Source organism: Nycticebus coucang, chromosome 21, assembly GCF_027406575.1.
Source record: "Nycticebus coucang isolate mNycCou1 chromosome 21, mNycCou1.pri, whole genome shotgun sequence".
NCBI classification, from domain to species: domain Eukaryota; kingdom Metazoa; phylum Chordata; class Mammalia; order Primates; family Lorisidae; genus Nycticebus; species Nycticebus coucang.
In genome coordinates, this window is record NC_069800.1 from 7,728,838 (window position 1) to 7,755,613 (window position 26,776).

The 26,776-nt window shown below is 38.3% G+C and overlaps 1 pseudogene; it reads right to left on the reverse strand.

Annotated features, from left to right (window-relative positions):
* Nucleotides 1-5,088: 5,088 nt before the first annotated feature.
* Nucleotides 5,089-26,776, reverse strand: part of LOC128574204 (solute carrier family 5 member 4-like) — a 33,801-nt pseudogene continuing 12,113 nt past the window's right edge.

Consider the following 26,776-nt stretch of genomic DNA (forward strand, 5'->3'; position numbering starts at 1 on the left):
TGAATACATTTGATTTACATTAGTTAGGCTTAACGATAGTTCATTGTGCACTATAAAGAGAGAAAAGCAAATGCGGAAACAGCAGGATTGGAGAACATCCTGATAACAAAGGAAAGATGGCAGACCATCAAAGGATAACCAATTGAAAGCAAGTCACAAAACACAGAACCCATAGGAAAAAATAAAACAGTTTGACTAAGTAAGAATTAAAGCTTTTGGACATGAAAAGACAACATGAAATTAAAACGCAAGACACAGCCTTAAAGAATTTACTATTTATATGTAAATGAAAACAAACAAGATCTCTGAAGAATATCTACAAATTAATTTATAAATTGGCTAAAGCATCAAATTAACAAAACATGTAAATAGCTAATAAATATATGCAAATATATAAAAATGGAGAAACTAAAAATAAATTTACTTTTCAATTGTTTAATTGATGAAAATTAATTACGATTGATAATATAGTCTGTCATTATTAAAGAAAACTAGATGCTACATCTAAAGGTGAACATTCAGGCATGTCCAGTCGAATGTTATTGATAATAGCAAATAATTGCTACCAATGTGAATATCTCTCAGTAGAAAAGTGGCCAAATTATAGAAAATAATCCTATGGAAAGTAGCACAACTCTTAAAAAGAATGAGGGAGAACTATGAGTACTGGCAGGCAAAGATTTCCAATGTATATTTTGTGTGAAAAAGTCAGTCACAGAATAATACTAAGGGAGGACTGCACATTAGGTAAAAAGATGTGCGTGTCTACAAAAATTACTGGAGTTTATGCTTTCAACTGCTAAAGCTATTTCTCTAAAAACTTCATGAGAGTAGAAAGACGAATGTGTTGTCAGTGTAGAGTAATATATTTATTCTATAGACAGAGCATTGTGTGAATCTTCAGAACAATATGATGAATATGTGTCCCTATGCCATTTATTAAACACATTTTAATATAGTTTGTTGATTTACTTATAAAAGTTGAATTTTCAAACCTGTGTATAATCCAACATAGAGATAATTGTTCTTTCTGATATTTCTTCTTTTTGATAAATTGAGAAAAAGAAATAATTCTCATTCAGAATGTCAAAATAAAACAGAAATTAGGACACAGAAACATATATTAAAGTAAAATATGCCAATAACTAAATTATTATGATAATCTAAAATTAGATTGATAACTGTTGTAAACGCTGAGAATATATTTTAAAAACTAAATTATATACTTTATGTAAATGAGTTTAATGATATGTGAATTATATTTAACAAGGCTGTAATAATATCAGTAGTTTGATGTTCTGGTAATTAGTGTGGGATGGATTTAAGACAAAACTAATAATTTCTAGCATATTCAAAACTATTTACAACAGATATGTCTAGCTCACTCTCCTCCTCAACTACTAGGAAATAGTTTTCTTTTCTAAATCCTTAAGATCACGAGATGAAAGTGATTTGGGAGAAGTCATGTTGTATAAATGAGGAGGTTGATAGGTGAGGCAGAGTTGGGAGAGGTGTTCCTTTTAGTTTATATTTCAGATTAATATGCAGGTACAAACAATTAGGTGACAATGTTTGCCTTTCTTAGGAAAAGTCCAAGGTGCAGTTCAGCCCTTCACCCGGGATGTGTGCCATATACCTTTATGTTGTGTCATTAGGGGAGAGCACACCAATACCCCTCCCTCCTTCCTTCTCAACCCTCCCTTCCACCCCTCAACTTGAATTTAATTGTAGGAGTATAGTTGTTCATCTATTGGTTTCATATTAGTATTGTGTACATTGGACGCTTACTTTTCCATTATTAGGGTACTTTCTTAAGCAGAATGTTCTCCAAATTCATCCAGGTAAGTAAAAAAGATGTAAAGTCTTCATCTTTTTATGACTGAATAGCCTTCAATGGTATACATATACCACAGTTTATTTATCCATTTATGGGTTGTTGGGCACTTGGGTTGATTCCACAAATTGTTGATTATGAATTGAGCTGTGATAAACATTGTAGTGTCAATGTCCTTATAATAAAGTGATTTGTTTTATTCTGGGTAAATACCCAGAAACAGGACTGTGGGATCAAATGGAAGGTCTACTTTTAGCTCTTGGAGGATTCTCCATACTTCTTTCCAGAAAGACTATATTAATTTACAGTCCCACCAACAGTGTAAAAGTTGGACTTTGTGGTGTGAACTATTATCTCTGGGATTAGGCAATATTTTGGGGTAGTTTTGATTTGCATTTTTCTGACAATTAGGGAAGGTGAGCATTTTTTCATATGTTTGTAGGCGATTCTTCAGAGAAGGTTATGTTCGTGTCTCTTGTCCAATGATAAACGGGATTGTTTCATTTTTTTCTGTTGATTAATTTGAGTTCTCTGCAGATTCTGGTTATCAGCCCTTTGTCAGATTCATGACATTCACGTATTTTTTTCCATTTTGAAGGTAACCTGTTTGTTTTAATTGTTATGTCTTTAGCTGTGCAGAAGCTTTTAAGCTGAATTAAGTTCTATTTATTTATTTTTTGTTGTTCCTGCAATTACCAATGAAGTCTCCTTCATAAAATATTTCCCTAGGCTGAGATCAGTAAGAGTTTTTCCCACAATTTCTTCTGGAGTTTTTAACATTTCATGTCCTATATTTAAATACTTTATTCATTGTTAATCAATTTTTTTATGTCAGTCTTGAGAATAGTCAGTGAGAATTGTCACTCTTGTTTTAGGATTTTACGTGTGGTTATCCAGTTCTCCCAGCACCATTTATTAAATAAGAATCATTTTCCCCAATGTATGCTTGGTTTGGTTTATCAAAGATCAGATGGTTGGTTTTTTCTGTAGGTTTTGTGTCCTGTTCCACAGATCTATGCCTCTGTTTTTGTGTCAATGCTAGGCTGTTTTGACCACTATTGACTTGTAGTGTAACCTGAAGCCTGGTAAAGCGATACCTCTGGTTTTGTTCGTTTATTTCTAAGAATTTATTGACTATATGTGTTTTTTTCTGGTTCCACACAAAATGAAGTACTATTTTTTCAAGGTCTTCAAAGTATGATGTTGGTAACTTAATGGGTATTGAATTAAATCTATAGATCACTTTGTGTAGTATGGACATTTTAACTATGTTGATCCTTCTCAGCCAAGAGCATGGTGTGTCCTTCCATTGTTATTTTTTTCTGTTTCTTTTCTTGGGATTTCATAATTCTCTCTGCATAGATTCGTCACCTCTTTTGCTAGATACATTCCCAAGTATTCCATTTCCTTTGAAGCTTCTGCTTAACTGTTACTGGAATATATGAAGGCTTCTAATTTGTAGATGTTGATTTTATAACCCAATAAATGCTGTATTTCTTTACCACTTCAAAAAGTTTGTGGTTGAGTCTCTGGGTCTTTCTAAGACCATATCGTCAGCAAAGAGTGAGAGCTGGACTTCCTCCGTCCCCATTTGGATATCTGTAATATCCTTTTCTTGTGTGATTACATTGTCTAGAGTTTACAGAACTAGAATACAGCTACACATCAAAAAAAATTATACATTATGGTGGTGCCTGTGGCTCAAGGGAGTAGGACACCAGCCCCATATGCCAGAGTTGGTGGGTTCAAACCCAGCCCCAGCCAATAAAGAAATAAATAAATTATATATATATACACACACACACATACATACATACATCCTGATCAAGTAGGCTTCAACTCAGGGATGCAAGTGTGAATTAATTTTCACAAATTCATAAATGTAATTCACCACATAAATAGAAGCAAAAACAAAGGCCATATGATCCTCTTATTTATTTATTTATTTTATTAAATCATAGCTGTGTACATTGATATGATCATGGGGCATCATACACTAGCTTCACAGACCGTTTAACACACTTTCATCACACTGGTTAACATAGCCTTCCTGGCATTCTCTCAGTTACTGTGCCAAGACTCTTATATTCCACATTTACCAAATTTCACATATACCCTTGTAAGATGCACCACAGGTGTAAAGCATTTGACAAAATTGAGCATCCTTTTCCGACAAGAACCCTTAAGAAATTAGACATAGATGGGACATTTCTTACACTGATAGAATCCATCTACAACAAACCCACAGCTAGCATCATATTTAATTGAGTGAAACTGACAGCTTTTCCACTTAGAACTGGAACCAGACAAGGATGTCCACTACTGAGGTGCTCTTTTTAAATGGACATTTCTGGAAACTGCAGAAAGCAAGTGGGATGTAGGGCATCATGCCTGATCAACTATATAAAATAAAAACTTTCCACCTGTGAGTGGATCGTACTGTATTTGCCTTCCTGTGTCTGGTTGATTTCACTTAGCAAAATGTCCTTCATGTTCCGCCATGTTGCAAATAGCAGGATTTCCTTTGTCATTATTGTCTGAATACTCCTCTGTACGTATACATCATATTTTGTTCATCGTTCATCTTCTTCAGGTTTGTCCCCTTACCTTGGCTATTGAGAATAAGACTGAAATGAAAAGTTGAATACATTGAAGCAGAGAGCGGGTGGTGTTTGCCAGGGACTGAGGGGTGGAGTTAGTGAGGAGATGTTGGTTAAAGGGCACCACCTTCCAGTTAATAGAAGGGAATGTCACTCTCTAATCAAGGTACAGCATGGTGACTACAGTTAATAATTCTGTCCTGTATACTTGAAATTTGCTCACATTAAATGTTAATTGTTCTCACAAAAGTTAACCACATAAAGTGATGGGTGTGTCAAACAACTGGATGGTGGGCAGTGTTTCAAAACATAGATAAATCAAATTATTTCATTGTAAATTAATGCCTTGAATATGTACAATTTTTGTTTGTTAATGATAGATTGATAAATCTGGACAAAAGTATTTAGGCCTATATGACTGGTGTACACGTACATAGGATCACTTCATACTTTCACAAATTATCAGCTTTCTTTTTATTAACTACACAAAGAAACAACAAAAGTAAAATGTCAAGTCTTTAAGTCACCTCATTAGGCAAAATTACCAACTGCTCCTCTCCCCTTTACAACATAAACTATAGAATTAAAATCAATACAATTACCCCATGCCTTGTTATAACTTATTACTAACTATTCTAGTGGTTCAGGTAGAGTTCAGGCAAAATAGCCATAAGCAAAGACCACCATGGCCAGGAGGAGGATGCCATTGATGCTTACCACAGTCCTCCAGAGAGGCCTCTCAGATGTGTCAGTCAGCTTCTTCCTAAGGGCCTCTTCCTCCTCCTTGGTCAGCTTGGGTCCCATTTCCTGCAAACCACAGAACAAGACCCAAGTCTTCCTGAGACATCCACGAGATTGCTCAAGAAAACAAATAAAAATAAATAAATAACCACCAAATATGGGAACTGGAAATCCCTGTCAGTGTAGTGCAGATGACTGTAAGGAATGACTACAGCTGCTTATAATTAATGTTAGAGAAACCCCCGAGAAAATGCAGATAGATTTGATTATGTGAAAATACAAAACTTTTCCATGGCATAAATTTCAATAAACAAAGCAAAAACAAATGACCAAATGAAGAAAACATCTGTATATTATATCATAAAGGATTAACTATCTTAAATATATAACTACTTAAAATAAATATATATAGAGAGAGTTATATATAAATATATAATATAATAGCTACCCAAAATATATATTATAAATATATACATACATATATCTTGAGAAAATCTAAAATCTCTAGAGAGAGATTTTCAACAGCTCCATGTAAACATGTTAAAGAGATTACCAAGTCAAAGAAAATAGACAAATGCTTTTTAAACTCACATATAAAAGTAAATCTTAAGCAAAACCTATACTGAGATATAATTTCTCACTTAGCAGTGGCATAAATGCCAAGGTGTCACAATGTGCCATGTGACAAAGACAGTCTCACACCTTGTTGCTAGGAAAGCTTAACTCACCTCCTATGGGGGGAATTTGGTTGTACCCAGCAAAATTCCATGAATATTAATCTTTTGACACAACAATCAAATAAGGAAAAATACAAAAAGACTTTTGTACAAGATCATTAGTTGCAGCACTGGAAAAATTAAAACATATTTCTAAATGTAAATGTTTATGAAAAATAATAATGAAAGGAAAACTATATTCAGAAATAAATGGTAATGAAAATTATAGAAATTAAAATCAATGAAAGACAGCAAAAGTATGAAAATGATAGAACTTAAATTAAAATTTCACAGAAATTAAAATCCGTGAGAGACAGCAGAAGTATGAAATTTATAGAAATTAAAATCAATGAAAGACAGCAAAAGTATGAAAATGATAGAACTTAAATTAAAATTTCACAGAAATTAAAATCCGTGAGAGACAGCAGAAGTATGAAATTTATAGAAATTAAAATCTGTGGGAAACAGCAGAAGTGTTGTTTTTAGGGAAATGTATATGGCTTTAGTTACTGACATTAGAAAAGAAGAAAGCAAATGTCCAGATTCACTGGAAATCAATGTTGGGATATCTTTCAAAATATGCAATAATGTTAAAAATAAAGTTAGAAAAGAAAAACATAAGAAAACCAAATAATGTAGATAGATGGGGATACAAACGAAAACACAAAGTAACAATGTAGAAAGGAAGGATAATAACAGAAATAATAAAGTCAAAGTTTATCTTTTGAGAAAAGTACACTAGATAAGTCAAATCTAATTATAGAGGCAGCAGAGATGGATAAGTAGATATTATAAATAGCTTTATTCCAATATACTTAAAAACGTGTATTAATTGTCCAAAATCCCCCAAACATATAACTTTCCCAAACTGATTAATGAATAAGTATTCTAAATAGCCCTGCACTTGTATAAATTTGACTCTTGCTTGCTCTCTGTCTCCCCCCCACTCGACAAGTAACACTATTGGCATTATTGACAAAATACCAAAATTCAATGAAGATATAATTTTGATTGTTTTGAAATATTTCCTTAAAGTGAATAAATGGGATAATTTCTGGTTTATTGAATTTGAACACTATGATTTTAATACCAAAAATCAAATGGAGACTAAGGAAAAAAAAAGAAAAGAAAGGAGAAGAGAACAGAAATGAAAAAAAATAGAAAAGAAAAAAATAAGAGAAAAGAAAAGAAAATTATGGGCCACTCATACTCAGGAGAGCTGATATAAAAAAAAAAATTAAAAAGTAGAAAGCATTAACTATTCCTTTAGTTGGAAGAACAAAAACCCAAACAGAACAGTTAGTGTCCAGTTTAAAACATCATAGCAAGGCTCAACTATAACTTGGACTTTACCTAAGAAATGAAAACAATGTAACCTAATAGTTTATACCCATATATTAATGTGAGGGAGAAAAAGACAACATAGCATGAAGTGCTAGAGACCTTGTTAATAGTTTTTTAAAAAGAGTCATGAGTCCTGAGCATGGACGTTGGAGACATTTTGTGAAGAAAGTGAGATATGAAGTTAGTTTGGGCCAGGCACTGTAGCTTCTGACTGTAATCTCAGTACTTTGAAAGGCTGAGGTGAGAGAATTCCTGGAGCTCAGGAGTTCAAGACCAGCCTGAAGAAGAGCGAGACCCCATCTCCACTAAACACAGAAAAACTAGTGGGATGTAGTGGCTCATAGCTGTGGCCCCACCTACTCAGGAGGCTGAGGCAAGAGGACTGCTCTAGCTAGCCCAAGACTTTGAGGTTTCTGTGAGCTATGATGTCACAGTACTCTATCCTGGGCAACAGAGAGAGATCTGTCTCAAAAACAAACAACAAAAAAGTTCCAAAGAATACGTATTTTTCCTCTTGGAAAAGATGTAGAAATATTTTAGGGTGCTTGTTGTATGTGGGGAAAATGACAAAAACTGTCTGTCTGGAACATAGGGTATACTGGGAGAAAAGTGAGAAACAACATAAGAGAGAAAGGTTACCTGCTTAATCACAGCCAATCAAGATTGTACCCTTAATGAATAATTAGGAGTAAGAGGGTTTGTAATTGATTGGCAACTTGGAATCTGGAATACGGTTTCACAGATGGGTGATGGATGCACAGACTGACAGGGAAGCAAATGAATAGATGAATTTCATATGTTGTCTTGGTTGTTGGAAAGGTAAGAGTTTAAAGTTTCAGTTTTTTTATAAATGTAATGATCAAAAGCTGAATGTAGCGGTAAAAGAAAGACAGTAACTCAAACCATACACATACAGAATTCCTACATGAAAAATCAATATATTACCTTCTCCAACACCATCCTCAGTTTCATCCTGCCTTTGCTCATCTGCATCTAAATCAATTCATTCCTCTGTACTGTTTCGAAGAACCCAGCACAGGCGAGACAGCTGAATAGAGGAGAATACAAACAAGTATATTAGTAAGAAATATTTGCAATATGCTGATGCTACCTTTTACTACTGCATAGTTTTAAAAAATAAAACTGCACAGAAGAGTATAGATCATAAAGATAATGTCTCCTACCACACTCATTCACAAAAGCATGCCACCCATTTCAAATGATCTCTGTTTTTAATTCTGGTAGTTATTCAAAACTTTAAATAATATGCTTAAAATTTATAGTTCCGGATTTATAATTTCAGAAGCATTAAGATTTAACTGACCTACCTTCACTACTAACCCTAGCTTCATTCATTTTTCTTATCATCCAAATTTTGCTACCTAAAACATTATTTCTTTTAGTTTATGTAGTGGCTGCTTTATCAACTTTTAGAATATCTTCTTAAGTTCTCTTTCAAGATCTATCATGTTTAGATTGTACTATTCTTGAGTTACAACTGCAATTGATACCTTACATTTCCCTTTTCCCAACCCACCTTAAAACATTTGTAAGCTATACCATTATCTTAAACCATTAAGCTTTATACTTGTGATTTTTTTGTAAATATAATTTTAATACTATAGAATTTATGCTATCATATACTTTGTCATATTTTGGCCACAGATACAAGGCATGGTATTGGGCACAATTAATAACACCAGCACTGGGTCATTCTAAGAAAATTGTTCCAAAAATCAGTGGGCTTTTGAATCCACAATTCAAGTCAATGAAGGAGGAGGAGGGAAAGATGGATAACTAGAGACATAGATCATCAGAACGTCCCAGAAAGGAAACTTTTTAGATTAAAAAAAAAATATATATATATATATATAACTCTAAGGGAAAAGTGCCAGATCCTACTGAAGAATCTGTGGGAAGACATTGTGGAAACAAACAGGAAGGAGCAAGATTTTGGCAGAGATCAATCCCCCCAGACACTTGGAGTCCTTTGGAAAGTTTATGTCCTTATGGAAAGTTTCTCCTTCACTCACATCTCTGGCAGACTGATGGCTACAGACCTGCTGGAGAGCTTCTCCATCCCCAAAAGCCCAAAAGCTGCTGCCAGTGAATGAGGAGCTTCTTGAAAACAGAGCACTAGGTGGCCAGTGTCCCCGATCAACACAAACCTGAGTTGAGATGATGGATGCCATGGTGTGTCCCTACCTATTGTGTGTCTTTGTGCTCCCCAGGGAGCTACTGACATTCATGTCACTGATCCCACCAGAAACACTTCCCATTGCCCTTCCAGAATGTGGTGGCCACAGTGGACTTGTGGGTCTCAGGGTAACTGTGTAATCCAAGAGCTACGACATCCTAGGCAGGATGCCTTCTTGGGATAAAATCAAAGAGGATCAGTATGCCAGATCACTTCCATGCAGACTCTTGCCTCTGTGTCTCCTCCCCTTCCTACTGTTGCTGAGTGGCACATGTTCACCAAGGGACAATTGACCTGGTCTCTGGGTCAGCTGCTTCCCCTCTGGTTGGTATATTCCCTACAGTGAGACTCCCACAGAAAGTGGGGGCTCATATTTTTCCTATTATGGACCTGCCAGTGGACCAAGTGGTGCTTGGACTATGAGATCCCTGTCTGCCAGCCCTCCCTGGTGCTACTTGCCTGGCTACTTCAGCAAAGCAAGGTACACACCCACATGGAGGGGCATTAAGCCTACTTGAGCACTCCATGCACAACTTGGAAACAGTGCATGTCTCTGTGGCATGGTCAGCAATTGAACTTGGAGGACCAAGGGTATCCCCCAGGCCAAATCCCATACGCCCAGGATTCAATCTAAATTCTTGAGGGAATAGAATGGAGATTTCTGAACTAATATTAGGAGTTAAGGGAGCTCAGGGCAGAATTGAAAGGAGACTGTAGTGTGGGTCCGAACCCCAGCACACTCACAGTGCATCCCTCTCCTCACATGAAAGCCAATCTCTCAGCCTTGGGCAAAATCCTGGGTAGAGAAATTCCAGCCTGTGACACCATTGCTGGTGAGCTCAGCTACTTTGCTCTGCTGCTTGTGGCCAGATATTGGAAGGAGACCTTGGGGCAGGGGAGAAATGAGTACAAGCTGTGCATTTCTGCCAGACTGTGAATCCCAGAGGGGTTCTTCTCTGTGAGCAGACTTTTGGCTTGGTGGGTCCATTTCAGCCCCTCCATGGTGGCTTTCCCTAGTGGCCTCAGATTTGTCCTTTAATCCTCACCAGGACAGCTTTTATGCCCACCTTTGTGGAGACTGAAGCAAGACTCACCCCACACACTCCCAGCCAGCGAAGTAGTCCCCTGGGAGATCCAGGGCTCCACTGACTGCCTTGGGCATAGGAGTGCTTCTCTTGAAGTGCCAGAGCCCCTCACAGGTCCCCCAAAATAAAACTGCAGCTGACTATTTTCTGAAATCACCACCAAGTAGCAAGGAGGGCAACTTATACATCCCCAAACAGTATTTACTGAGTCAATTATACAGAGCTTGGCTGACTCTCACCCCAAAGCAGCTCATACTGTCATAGAGATTAAACCTACCATTCCAATATAATTCACATTGTTGAGAGACTGTAGGGCTGGGGAAAGATAAAGGATTTCAAAGACTCCAACTTTCCTTGTCAAAAGGAGATAGTATTGCTTATGTACATAGCACACTATTACTATAGTCTACATGTAACTGGAAATTCAGAAAACCACCACATGAAGCATATTTGTAACCAAGGTGTTCATTCAGAATCTAGACCACCTTCTAAGTACTCACAAGCAAAGCCAAAGGTTCTTTTCCAACATATGCTACAGACACACTCTTATGAGTAAGGGGTGGGGGGAGACAAAAATAGGCAGTTGCTACCAATTAAAAGGAATTCAGTGGGTGGCACCTGTGGATCTAAGGAGTAGGGTGCCAGCGTCATATACTGGAAGTGGTGGGTTCAAACCTGTTTCCGGCAAAAAATAAAAGAAGGAATTTAGTGCAAGAATTCTGGGAGTATGGAGAATCAGCATGAAAGGGCACCCATAAAAGAGCACAACAGCTCTCTAGCAGTGAATTCCGACCAAAATAAAAATAGTAAAATGTCATATTAAAAAAAAAAATTCCAAACATGAGTTATAAGGATTCTCAATGACTTTCAAGAGAAAATGGAAAACAAATTCAAAGAAACCAGTGAAAACATTTTTTAAAAAAGCTTATTGAAGAAATAGATACATTAAAAGAAAGTAACTTCCAGAAATAAAAACTCATTTACATAAATATAAAACCCAATGCAAATGTTAAGAGTGGATTACACCAAGCAGATGAAAGAACTGCAGAGCTTGAAGACAAGTCTTTCTAACTAACTAAATCAGTCAAAATAACAAAGAATCAAGAGAAATGAAGAAGGTTTAAGAGAAATATGGGATTACACATATATAAAATGACCAAATGTAAGACCCACAGGCATCTATGAGAGTAAAGAAGACTAAACACAAGGCTTAGAAAACCTATTTAAGAGAATAATTACAAAAATTGCCTCATCTTGCAATATATTTAGACATAAAGAAAAGACGAATGTCCAGTGAATACCTACGAGACTCATTGCAAAAGGGAACTATCAAGGTATGTGATTCATCATAACACTGGCCAGAATTAACACAAAGGAGAGAATCTCATGAGTAGTGTTCCAAAACATCAAATAACAAATAACTTACAAAGGAAAACCCATTAGACTAATTGCAGGCTTCTCAAGAGAAGCTTTACAAACAATTAAGGAATGGATCTTGTTTTTAGTGTCCTTAAATAGGATAACTGCTAGCCAAGGATATTGTGTCATGTTAAACTAAGTTACATAAGTTAAGTACATATAATGTTGTTCCCAGACACACAAATACTGAGGGCATTTGTTACTATTAGAACCACCCTACATGAAATGCTCAAAAGTTCATTAAAATACAACAGCACGATAGCTGCCAAAAAGTGTAATAGTTCATGGCTCTTCCAAAACAATAGTATCAAAGAGAATACAAAACAGTAAGATATCATCTAACATGTTGAATAGAACAATATCCAAAATATCAACACTAAAAGTCAGTTTTAATGGTCTGAAGGCAGCACTTAAAAGACTGGCTGAATGGATGAAATAACACAACCCAGGTATTTACCGCCTCCAAGAAATACATCTAAACTACAAGGATTCACAAGGACTCAAGGTAATGGGATGGAAGAAAAAATAGAATATAGGCTCTATTTCTATTTTTAAAATGATTAATATCTACAAGGGCCCTCCAGTGCCCCTTTCTACTGAGATACTTTTTGTAGAAAATTTCAGGAGTGTATGCTTTAAGACTTTTTTCAATGGTTGGACAAACATGTATCTATCTACAGGAAATTTAGTACAAATGCACAACTCTACAATATCATATTATTCTGCACTTATTTTTCTGCGTGCCTCTTAATATTTTATGCAGATGCATAATATTCAATACACTATTATTGTGTACTCAGGCTCTTCATGATGAAGTTTGGATTTCCCACTGTTTTCCATTTTTAAACTTTTACAGAGAAAATCACATATATATATATATGAGTGTGTATGATGTATATATATATATATTTATATATATATTTACATATATATAAGTACTTGTAAATAATTTGTATATAACAAGCTCCTAAAAGTAAGATTGTTGACTCTTAAGGTATAGAAATTTTGAAATGATAAATACTGTTCAATTGCCCTCCTGTAAATTATAAAGCTTAGTCACTCATCCACAGTTCTGGACTACGGGAATTTCTCCACATCTTCACAAACACTATATTTAATTCATATTAAAAGTATTGCCAATTTTAAAGTAAAAAATGCTTCTCATGGGTGGCGCCTGTGGCTCAAAAGAGTAGGGTGTCGGCCCCATATACCAAGGTGACAGGTTCAAACCCAGCCCTGGCCAAAAACTGCTTCTCATTACTCCGCTTTCTCTGTCCTTCCCCCTTACGCTGTGTGTTTTTCTTCCTTCTCTCTCTATACCCGTGTTCGTTCTGTATACGACATTCTCCTCACCCAAAACCGGCACAACCCAGTGACAGTTCTGCAGTGAAGTCTTTAGACAACAGTTGTCATTCTCTTCCCCACATCCTGTTTTAAAAATGGTGTACATTTATCTCCTGAAAGCACTGTGAAATTTGAGAAGTATGACACTCATTTCCTAACATCTTACTTCCTATCCCTGCTGGTTTGCACATATTAGGTGCAAATGGTTGTTTGTTTGAAGGACTGGATGATAATCTCTCAGGGCTGTTCTCACTGTAGTATTACAATGAATACATTGCCTGGGAGTCATATACTAGCAACAACTTTAGAAGGCAACAAACCCTTATTTTTAAATGAGCATAAATCCATTACTTATCACTCACAGGTACGTCAGGAATGGGTTTTGTTAACAGAGAAATTCCCAGAGCATCCACAGTCATTCCAGAGAAGAGAATGAAGAGAAAGTACAGATAGTGCACTCCACAGATAATGTTGTGACAGTCACTGGCAGCCAGGCAGCTCCCTGTTCTATAGGAAAACTCTGCGATCATATGAATAAGGCCCATCACAAGTCCAGTGATTAGGCCCCAGAATGCTCCCTGCAAAAGAAGCAAGAACAAAATAGGAGTGTTTAGAAAAGATCAGAAACTCATTCAAGGAAGTCATAATTATCACCTTGCTGCTTCCTCAGTGAAGGAGCAACAAATGGCTGACATTGAACACAAAGTTACCAAAACAGAGAAAATTGCAAACATATATGTTTATTACTGGGGCAACACTACTGCAATGTTGATTCTCTAACTCCAGGAAACTACTGTCTACACTGACTCAAGACGAAATTTTCCTGACACACACACACACACACACACACACACACACACACACACACATTAATATATATGTGTACATATATGCAGGCCTATACATACACATACATATATGGAATTATAACTTATTTTACAAATTAAATTATGAATTATGTTACACAATTTGTAGAACTGATATTAGGTAGTTTTGAGAGTTCTATTAAGCTCTGTACAATGCAAAGCATTCATTTTCCCTGAGGCATTGATACAGGTGGAAAGATACGCCCCTCTTCCTTTGTTCAAGACGCCATGCTTTAGGAAAATGGTATTGTCTGGGTATTAATATAATGATATGAGCTTTGGAGTAAGGAACAACCGAGTCTGAATCCCATGACTTTACTTACTAATATTAAGTAATATGTGGAAAGAATTTTGATAGTAACATCTCTGCATCTGATCCTCATGTGCAAAATCTTAATAATAAGGCTAATAGCCAAGGAACAAGTAAGGGATTGAATGTACATGGTCCACTATAGTTGATCACACATGTGGTGCTCATGTTTCATGATGGAAATTAACATATTTTTAACCCTTACTAAGGGTTTTCCTCTAAGCATTTCATGTACTACCTCATTTAATCCTCACAGGAGCCCACAATACCATAAATAGACACTATCTTTATCTTCATTTTACAAAGCCAAGTAATTTTCTTCAGATCACGATACTATTAGGTAGTACAGCCATGATTGGACTGTGACAGTCTGCTTCCTAAACCTGTGTTCCTCAGCACTGGGAAATTCACATACACAATATTTTTTAAGAAATATAAACACTGTACCATGAATGTGTACTGTATTTTTATCCTTTAGTGAGGTTCAAAAATTGTGGCTGACTTCAACAGAAATTGAGATGAGCTACGACTTGTATAAATAGGGTATCAAGAATGCAGTGGAAGAAACAATTTTTCCCCACTCTATAGGGGAGAATGCTTTTTCAGTTTCCACTGACCTGTTCGTTGATTCTTTTACAGAAGATGGCGAGCAGGGAGACGGCTGCAACTGGAGATCCAAGATCACTACCCATCGCTGGTATGTAACAGATCCGTTGTCCATTTGGAGATGCCTGTACTAGTGGGACCTACAGGATACTGATGACAATTGTTGCAAGAATAAATATCCTGACAAGAAAATAAAATCTTGTAGATATTAAACATAAGTTATTATAGGCACGTTTGTTGTACTTTAGTTTTTGAACTCATTCCTGTTGCCATTTGTTGATTTTTCCAAACAAAATCAAGCTCCTTGACTATATAAGTTCTTAAGAAAAGAAAGGACTGAAATGTTACAGTACAGGAAACAACTGTGCCCGTGATGCTGTTAGGGGCAGGGCTGCTTTCACTGACAACAGATGGAAGCAGGAAGCTGGGGACATGTGATTTGGCCTCGGGTGGCTGCCATGGATGAAGGAGTCCGACCTCAGAGCTCTTACAAGTGTGCAGCAGCCCAATTCTGGAGGAAACAGAGTTGCTGTCAGTTGCTCCTACCTCGGCCACAGTGTTGGCAACCAGCAGTAGCAACAACTCAAGGGGGAGGAGCACAAAATGTGCAATAGCTCTTCTGCTGGTGCAGAATGGTTTACCTTTGGCTCTGATGGCACCAACAAGAGCAGCAGGAAATGGGGGGGGCATGTAGAGGGGGCTCTAGTGATGTGGAGATGGAGGGGCTGTTTGGCTCCAGGGATAGGCTCAGTTCGGTGGGGGCTGGGCTATCACATTGGCACTGTGCTGTAGCTCCCTAGGACTGGGGGGTGGATGTGGGACCCATTGTGTGATTCCCCTGTGAAGGTGAAGCAATGCATTCACATAGTCTCCAGGCACCTCCCTATTTGCGGTTCATTGCCCAGAAAGGTCAAGCAAGAGTCTCTCCTGTGGCTTGAATTGTAAGAGTGCATGGCAGGAATATAGGCTGTGGGTGGTTGGCTTCACTTCACGTCTCATCAGGAAGCCTCTCTTGGTTCGTGGCAAGTCCTTGTCATGCAGGCTGCCTTCCTTTTCTCTCCTTCCTTGCTTTAGAAGTTTCCTGTCACCTATTCAAATTGTGATCATCTATTTCATATTTTACTTCTTTATTGTGGAGAAGGTAAGTATCAGAAGGCTCTAGTCAACCATTTTATTTTTTTAATTAAGTCATAAACACAAAGATCATGTGTTCATTAACGCATATATGGGGTACAATGTGCTGATTTCATACACAATTTGGAGTGCTTACATCACACTAGTTAATATATCCCTCACCTCATTTACTTAATTATTGTGTTAAGACATTTATACTCTGGGGCAGTGCCTGTGGCTCAAGGAGTAGGGTGCTGGCCCCATATGCTGAGGGTGGTGGGTCTGAGCCCAGCCCCAGGCAAAAACTGCAACAACAACAACAACAACAAGAAAATACATTTATACTCTATACTTAATAGATCCTACGTGCAAACATTTTAAAGCCCCTCCAACATTGAGAATCATCATCACCATCAATTGTACCATTTTTTGAAAGAGTCACAATTTCTTTTAAGATCTCTTCTTGTAGTCCTTTCTAAAAAGAATGGCTAAATTTTGAAAGGCTAAGTTTGTAGCCTTTGTAATACATGCACATTTGTAACAATCTCCTCAGTAGAAATGTGTGCCAATGTTCACCAAGAGACATTAACAAAAGTGATCAAGTCAGATGTCCATGAGTAGAGCAGATAAATTCTAATATATTACTGTGATGAAATACCACATTGAAAGAAAGTGAACAGATTTCAGCTACTCACAGCAACATGACGGGATATCCCAAAATAACAGAGGAAAGAAGCTTTGCAACAAGGATTAAATTTTGAGTTCGTCTATTTTCATTACCTGAAACTGGGAAAAGACACATTATAGAATTCAGCGTCTCAGTGGTTAGCTTTGGGAAGTTGGAGCCCAGAGGGGGCTTCTAGATGCTGGTAATCTCCATTTCTTAACTTGGTTGGTGGTTAAATGGGTGCTCGTTTTATAATAAACTACGGAGCTATACAGCTATGTTTTATGATTTCTGTATATTACACTTTGTATATTACTTTTGTATATTACACTTATGTATATATACACTTCTGTATATTACACTATATTTCTGAACATTACACTTTGATCTTTAAAATGTTAGAAAATTCTATGACAATATAGGGTCCACTCAGAAAGTATAAAGGGAAGAAAGAAGACTATCCTTTCTTTCTGCTTATTTCCTTCAAGCTCTCTGTCTTCAAGGACCACTGGGCACTCAGGAACCGCTGCATGGAGGGAACTCTCCCAGCAGTATCTTGGAATTAGCCCCCTCCATGAGTCTGTCCCTTTCTAAAATGGTCCACTGCTTAATGAATGCAATTGTGTCGGTGTTTGAATATCCTAATCCTAGTCCACGTAGACATATGCACTTCTCCAGAAGATTCTAGGGAGAAACCAGGGTTCCCTCACCTTCCAGCTATCAGGAGCTCTCTCTCTGATGCCTGCTTCCACACTTTGGTGTAGATGTCCGTGGTGAAGAGGATGCTGGCACTGTTGAAGATGGAGGTCAGAGAGCTCATGAGAGAGGCCAGCATGACAGACAGCATCAGGCCACGCAGTCCTGGAGGCAGGAGGGGCTTTGTTAGTCACTGGACACCATGCTCCATGAGAGCCTTGCTCAACAGGAGAGCCATTTAAACATGTCATCTGGAGCATTAATTAATGTCCTTATCCATCTACATCAGTATGTGAAGGTTTCTGCATATTTCTTAATGATCCAAGAATAATCCAGTATAGAATTTTAGTCTTAAGTATAAACTTAGAGATCATCCCCTGCAACAAGTTTTAGAAGAATGGAAACCATGTTTTAGCATATTTATTTGGGGAAGGAACTCTTGGGTTCCTAAAGCCTTAGATAACTGGAAAGGAAGAAGGCGAGTAAGTTTTTCTGCTAAAGAAGTCTCTGCAGGAGCAAAGACAAGAGTTTTGAGCCAGTTTCCTCTGCCAAGTAGGCTCTAAACCTCCCTGACAGACAGTGGATGGGGGTATTCATGCCAGTGACTCCCGCCTCCTTCCTATTGATGAAGCTCATGGATATCATTGTGAAGGAAAGGTCACAGATATTAGCCAACCTCTGATGAGATTTTCTGGTCAGTCCTGAGCTCTGTACCTGACGCTGCTTCTGTTCACTCCAGTAGGAAATCCTTCTGGAATCCTAACAATGTACTTAAATTATATGTGTTGTTTATTTGCTATTTCAAAATGCTAAAATGTGAACTCTTAAGGACAGGGGCTTTGTACCTATTTTACTGATATTTTCTAAGTGCAAGAGCAATACCTGGCACATGATAGGCACTCAATAAATGGCTGTATATTAAATAGATTGAAATATAATATTTGAATACCACTAGTCCAAAAAAGGCAGAATAAATAGTTATCCTCTAGCCCCTGCATTTATAATTTTATGGCCATTAAACTCTTTTATTGACAAGCAGATCATTTAACTCTTTTTAATTGCCTTGGAAGATAATCTTGAATCTGTAGAAGTAAGGAAGGTGTCTTCTGACAGGAAATGTATCTGGTTTGTCTATAAAATCTCCAGGCTTTGCAAAGGGCTTGTAGCCTATGTAAGGTGCTCACAAAATGTCTGATGCACAGATATGAATTAATGGATGTCAGAATTACCAAGAACTATACGACAGCCCTTCCTGAAGTCCCACCCATGAAGACCTCCAAGGCCATCTCAGCAGGGACATTTCCTACCTGCTCGTAGCAGTTCCAGCACCACGATTGCGCAGGCATAGTTGGCACAGCCGACTTCAGTGCCACAGTGTTTCACACATTCAAAGGCACCACACAGGACATCTTATCTGAGGAAGGTTTCAGGGGTGAGTTCAGTGAAGTTCAGACAGCCACAAATCACAATAGCTGAACAAATTGGTAACTTCAGTAGATCATGGGGAAGAAAAGACATTTGCCTTAAAATTGGAGATTGAAGTTTGAAGTCCATACCATAGGTCTGTTGCTGCTTTGCCTAGAACAAGAGCTCATAGCATCTCATCTCTGCAGCTCTCCTTGAGCTGACCCATGGGGTGGGGCTTTCTCTCGGGATGTGGCCCAGCCACAGCATGAGAGCAAAGAGAGGACGCTGATCCCACCCTCCAGAAAAACAGCAAGGGAAGAAATTCCTTCAGGAACAACACATTGCAGGGATACACAGGAAGTTAAGTCCTTTGTCTGGTCTTATTTAGCCCGGCGTGTTTTGCCTACATCTCAGAGGAGGTGTCACTTGTAATGGCCAATCAGGCTGAGTACCTGGTGCGTGATGATGCCTCATGCCACCGGCAATTGCATAAGACAATGGGTTTTGTTTGTTTGTGTGCTTGTTTTTTTTTTTGTTTGTTTGTTTGTTTTGTTTAAAAATTATCATTAAACGTATCATAAAAAATATAGAGAAAGTTGATAAAGTATGATCCAGGATAATAACAGTTTATGATATGAGCTTCTTTTCTATATCCCTTTCTAATCTTTTTTCCCAGAGAATAATTTTTTGTGCATAACTATGGTAATGGTTGAGATACTATTTTGTAACCTTCTTTTTACATGTAACATAATAACCTCAGCAATTTCCCAAGTTTTGAGATATTCTTCAGTCTCTTCTGTGCAACTTTACAGAAAAGAAATATACAATGATTTCTTTAGCAGTTCCCTACTTAGATGGCTACACATTCCTTCCTGTTATAAACCATACCATGAGGCTGCAATGAGAAGGGATTCTGGTCCCTTGATGTGTTTGTCTCAGTTAGAGTTCAGTGAAATAAACTAATGTGCCCCCTGAGAAAACATGAAATCCATTGAGTCTTACCCAATGGATTTCTGTAGGAAATTGGTTACATTCTCCCAACTTTTCATAATAACAAAAGAAAGTGTATATTTTAGGAAGACTTTCAGCACTAGAAATTACCCTCAGATGACTCAGAAATTCACATACCGCAAACAGCCCGATTCCAAAGCGATGAAATTGGACTCAGTTCTCCAGCTGCCTCAGAGGGACTAAGATATGACAGCACATCTCCAAGCCCTTCTCAGTCCAAGACGTCATCAGACCCAACCACTACCACTCACCCAACTCAAATTAGCTGAAATCTACTCCAGCTTCCAGCGGGCTATGTCTCACACTCTGTGCTTCCTCAGTCCGCGCCACTCACAAACAGTATTCACGGAATCAAATACCCACAAGAAGACAGGCTTGTGGGATAAGGGAGCAAAGTGGCAACTGTGCCAAATTTCCCTGCCTCCCACCTGCCACGCAAGTTGTTCCTTTCACTTAGAATTCTGCCTTTCCTTCCATCCAGAATGGATTTTCTAGTTTGTAACGATTTTACTGCATCTTAAAAACTTGTCTCAGAATCCAAGCATAGAACAGAGACAGGCCATATGGATTCAGGGCTCACCTGTGTACAGAATGTGGCTGATCATCCCCGACATCACCATGAGAAACGTGGGCAGCAGCTTCAGGTACCCACACATGATGCAGGCGGCCTTCACGTGGGACATGTCCTTGCCACACAGACCAGGCTGCACGATAACCTGCCAGGAAAACACTCGTGAAAGAACCAGAGAATGATTTCAAAAAGTATCTCTTTTCAGAGTTTAACATGACAATGAGAAATGATGTCATGGCTAGTAGAAAATAAAAGGCAATAGAATCTGGTTTCTCATCTCTAAAATAGGATTCCCTACTGCAAGGACTTCTGAATATCTGGTATAATGTATGTAGGACCTTGGTATATAGATGTCAGTACATATTAGCTACTATTAAAATATGCTCACGGCTCCCAGGCAGCAATGCAATAATGGTAATGTGCCCTGCCAGGTACAAAGTTGTCACCTTCTGATTCCACCACAAATTATGTGTTTAAATTATGTCTGTAATACACAGAGGCATCGTCAATGCCTTTCCCTTGTTACAGGGCAGTTGTCTCCATGGGACATTAAGCCACTTGTCATGGAAACACCGTGGTCAGGTAGCCGTCAAAACAGAACAGTGAGACATTCATTCCTAGATTTCTTCAGAATATTCTGAGAACCTCATTGAGTTATGATATGACAGTCGTGGGGAAAGGAATGCATACTATTTCATAACCCTACTTAAATTATACAATCTCTTAACTAAGAATTTTGCAGCAATGTAGGAATTCTACCCATAATGACATAACTTCTTGATATTTTTTCTTCTCAAGGACTACCAGAATAATAGAGATGCTTTTTCTGCTTGATTGTCCTTGGAGGACAGCAGTGGTTATCAATTCAGTGCTGAGGAAGCAGAGTATTTTTAGGCTGAGGACTGGAAGCAGGTACGTGGAGATATAACACAAACCGCAGGGGAGCCAGGGAGCCCTGCTGGTAGGCAAGCTGGGCTGGGCATCAGAACTAAAGTGAACACGGGGCCACTTACAGGATGCAAGTCAGGTGCTCTGGGATGAATTATAGATAGTAGAAATGGTTCCACAGGTTAATGGTTAAATGATGCATTTTTCTTTTGTTTGAGACAGAGTCTCACTATATCACTCTCAGTAGAGTGCCATGGTGTCACAACTCAGAGCAACCTCAAACTCTTGGGCTTAAGTGATTCTCTTGCCTCAGCCTCCCAAGTAGCTGGGACTACAGGTGCCCACCACAATCCCTGGTTATTTTTTGTTGCAGTTGTCATGGTTGTTTTAGCTGGTCTGGGATGAGTTCAAACCAGCCAGCCTTGGTGTATATGGCTGGCACTGCAACCACTGTGCTACAGGCACTGAGCCTGCATTTTTTTTTTTTTTTGAAAAGCAGTTGATTATATAGAGAAAATAAAGCTCTGACTATGGTTCAAAACTGGCTAACAATTGTGAAATTATAAGCTTCAAGTTCACAGATACTCTTCAGAGAGAAAATAATTTAAAATAAAATAAAATAAATCCAGATTATCAAAATGAACATTCAGTAAACAAAAAATAAGATCTCTAAAGTTATAAAAACAAAAGCAGAAAAACAAGGATAAAGTTAAAGAAGGGTTCTAGAAAGCAGAGTAAAATGACCAAAAGATAAAAATGGGGAGAAATGGTATAGACACCAGAGGACAGCTGAGTCCACCACTAAATAGAAGGTCCCAAGAAGGAAACAAAATGGAAAAAAATCAAGGAAAAAAATTCCCCCAAATTTTCTAAGACATCAATTATCAGGTTGAACAGTCTCACAGGTGCTCATCACAAGGGACAAAAATAGATCCACACAATAGTGGTGAAATTTCAGAATTCTCATGACAAAGGAAAAACTTCCAGAGAGAAAACAGCAGTCATATCTAAAGGATCAAGAATACATTCTGGATTCTAATCTGTTAACAGATGAATTCACAATACAATGAATGTATAACTTTGGGAAAAGTCTTCCTAACCTAGAAATGTGTAAATGACTAAATTATCTATCAAGGAAAGGTTAGAATGAAGACATTCTCAAATATGCAAATCCACAATAAATTGACCTCCCATGATAACACCAATCTCAGAAAAATACTAGATGTATCAATTGCTCCCAAAGAGGGAATAAACCAAGAAAAAAAATCACATGGGATGCTAAAAAAAGAAGATTTAACTCAAGAGTGAGGCAAAAGGCTTCCCAAAGATAGTAGTGAAGGGGTCGTGGGCAGAGCAGGGCACAAAACAGAGAGGAAAGAGGCTCCCAGAGAAAATGAGCAAAAGAGTTTGTGGAGTACTTGGTGTGCTTACAAGTATTAAGGGAAATACTTTTAGGGTGTGGTGTTTAATGATTAAAAATTAGTAAGAAATTTTAAAACAAAAAATTAGGGAGAATACATACCATGGAAAATATTCTAAAAAGCTAAAAGAAAACAGACAGACACACAAAAAAACAGATCATGTCCTGTGGCTCTGTTGTGAATTTCATTGAAGAAGTCACAAAATTCTGATGAAGATATATCAAGAGGGTGGGAGGCAGGAGATGTGCTCGTGTGGAAGTGAGAATGGAAGGTTGTAAGAGACCTGAGCCCTCACGGCTCACCGAGGGAAGCCAGCAGAGAAATCCTAAAACTGGAAACCAAAGGGCAGCAACACAGGCACTTATTGGACTCACTTGAGGATCAAGTTAAGGAGCAAATCCTGATTCAATGGTTCTGGACAGAGTCATAGGTTCTGAAAGTGTTTATTCCTAATGATCTTCAAGGTGACGTCCTTGCTGATGGTCACAGACCACACACTGAGCACAGGGATTTAGAAAATGTGAATAAATGTCAATAACCTAATTGAAAGAGTTGAAAGTGTCTGCATCCGAGAGACAAGAAATAGGGTAGAGAGTGAGGTACCAGGCAGCTATTTTTCATTAAATAAAAAAAAAGCCATGTAGAAATGTTTGAGTGTTTAACTGATGTGTGTGTACACAATAGAAACTAATTCTTTTTTTCTACAGGAAAGAACAGCATAAGCAAATGCATTCCCACACATGTGTGCACACACACACTTCATCTGATCCGTGCACCAGTACCACAGAGCTGTAATGGGTGCTCTGAATGTCATTCCCAGACATGGAACATCCGCCATGGCAGGATCTCGGGATAAGTGGAAGGAGTCTGCCCGAGGAGCGTAGCAGCTGGCATTGATTGTCAGGTTGTCCCCCTTCACTATGGATGGGATGGCATTCATGTACTTCTCCGTAAAACTCTTGTAGCCTCCAACTTCGACAAATGCTGAAAAGGCATCAGATGAAATGAAATGTCTTACTGAAATCCAACATACCTGATGTTTGGGTCCCTGCTTTGTGATGGAGTTGCACGACCGCTTCCCACCAGCCTGCTCAAATCTGCACTGACCTTCTCCCAGGATTCTTGTCTTTCTAGCACCTCCCCTGGCAGTGAGCATGGCACCAGATTGACTGTCACAAAGTTCATAACTTAACTCTAACTTCTCTCCCTAGAGTGCACTTTAGAATTTTGAGTTAATGTCTCACATTCAGGTAAAAATGAGACCATAACCAGCAGGCTGATGTTGATTCACATTGGCAATGAATTCCTGGATATGACACCAAAAGGCCACCAAATAAAATCAAAATTAGGGGCAACATCCAAATTTAAAATGTCTGTGCGTCACGGGACATGGTCAACAAAATGAAAAGACAATTTACAGAATGAGATAAAATATTTTAAAATCATATACAGGTGGACATTACAGTCCTGTGCAATTTAAGATAGTTTAATGTAGTAAATTCCACACAAAATTTACGTCCACCCTGTATAAACAACATCAACAACAAAAACACAAATAACCTTATTATGAAATGGAAAAATCACCCGAAAGGACATTTTTCCAAAGATGGTCTACAAATGCGAATAAGTATATGGAAAGATGAAGAGGTGCTCAACATCACATGGTAAACCAAGGCCACAGTGACGATCATCTCACACTTATTAGGATGGCTCCTATAAGAACAAACAAACAAACAGGAAATACCAAGTGTTGACATAGTTGTAGAGAAATTAGAACCCTATGGACTGTTGGTGGGAATGAAAAAATGGTGCATCTGCTGTGGAAAACTGTACGGTGGTCCCTCGCAGAATTCTCATATGATCCAGCAACACCATTTCTGACTCCATCCAAAAATACTGAAAGTACGATCTCAAAGATATATTTACCTAAGCATGTTCACAGAGAAACAACCTAAATGTCCATCCTCAGATGAATGGATAAAAAATATATAGTATATACATACAATGCAATAATATTTAGTCTTAAAAAGGAAGGAAACCCTGTCTCATGCTATAGGCTGGAGGAATCTTCAACATTATGCTAAGTGAAATAGGCCGGTGACGAATAGACAAATACTGTATGATTCCACTTATATCAGGTATCTAAAGTAGTCAGATTTATAGAATGTAATGGGTATGAAGTTTTGCAAGACAAAAATATTCTGGACAACTTAACAGTATTAACACTACTGAATGGTACATTTTAAAAAGGGTTAAGATGATAAGTTTTATGTGTTTTTCTTTTTCTCCTAAAAATTTTTCAAAAAGAACCCAAGCTGGAGAAGTAGGGACTCATTGAAGCACAGGCTGCCAACATGGGGTACAGTCTGGGTGTGTTAAAAAGGAAAAAATACTTTCTGCATTTTCACTGACCTTGTGCTGAAAAGTAGCACATCCACAAATCTCAGCCATAGGCATAGTGGCACCAATGGCAGTCCTTTGGCCATGCCTCTAGTGTAAATCAGATGCTTTCATAGGACACCATGGTGGTCACAGACTCTCCACATATGATTTATTTTCATCCTAATTCAGAATCACTGACTCTAATTCTATACTGCCATTTTATTAGGCTCAAGTTTTGGCTGAAGACTACTCAACATAACACCTAAAGTAGTAACACTCAGCTGGTCCACAAAATGAGGAATCTCTAATTAATATTAACTCTTCTCTCTATCTGATCCTGGTACCAGCAGCTCCAGGGAACAGCCCCTAAATCCATCATCTATGGTAACAGCAATAGATCCTCAGGGGTCCCTGACAGATTCTCTGCCTGCAAGTCTAGCAGCTCAGGCTTCCTGACCATCACGGGACTCCAGAGTGACAATGAGGCTGATTATTTCTGTCAGTCCTATGACAGCAGCCTGGGTGCACCCACAGTGCTCCAGGCCCACGGGGTAGTGAGACAAAAACTTCCTTTTCACCCCCCAAGAGGGTGTATACCCAGCAGCTGCTGCTCAGGCCTGGCCTGTGGCTTCTGCTGCTGTTGCTGCTGCCACCATGGACACAGCAGAACCCACAGGTGCCACCTGGGAGTGGAAGCTCCACCTTTTCTGTTATTCACAGCAATCTATTTCTAGAAAAAGTGTCCCCAAGGAAACAGAAAACCCTGCTCCTTATTAGCTTGATATACAGAATCTTTTTGTAAGGAAGTTCAAGGAAGTTTTGAGGTGGCAGTTCCAGCTCATCCATCCTCTTCCTGATTCCAGGATGTCCCAGATCCATGTCACCCTTGTGTGAGTTTGCAGCATCCGTACCTGTTCTCTTGGCTGTACCCTCTTAGTCTCTTCTAACCATAGGATAACTAATGCACAATCATGTGACCATATTTAATGTGTGCAATTAGACACACTTGGGTATTTTATGCTCCCTGGAAAACATTCCCACAATCAATATAAAGAACCTCACTGCTACAAAGGCCTCTGGACGGCCCTTTCTGATTGTTTCTCAGATTCCTTCCCTAATGCTGCCCTACATGAGCACTGATCTAATTTCTGTCCCTGTTGCTTTCCGTTTTCTAGAATTTAGAAATGGTATCCTATGGCATACACCTTTTGAGGTCAGGATTCTCTCCCTCAGCACAATTCCACTGAGGATCTTCTATACCACTGCCAAGTTGCCACCAATCATATCACCTTCACATGCACTTTTACCTCTGTGGGTCCTTCCTCTGTTCAAAAATTATTAAAAACATATTTTCAAACACATAGTCATAGATACAGATATAAATCAAGCTGGTCTGCAGGCATTTTCCTTCTGTAAATTAGCATATCTCCCAGGGTCCCTGAAAGTGTTTGGTTCTGTAGGAACAGGGCCCACAGTGCCAGGGAATGCTTGGCCCTGCTTTCATCTTGTTATTATTTACTTGCCCTTCCTTGGTACTGAAAAATTGTGGGTCTTTTGT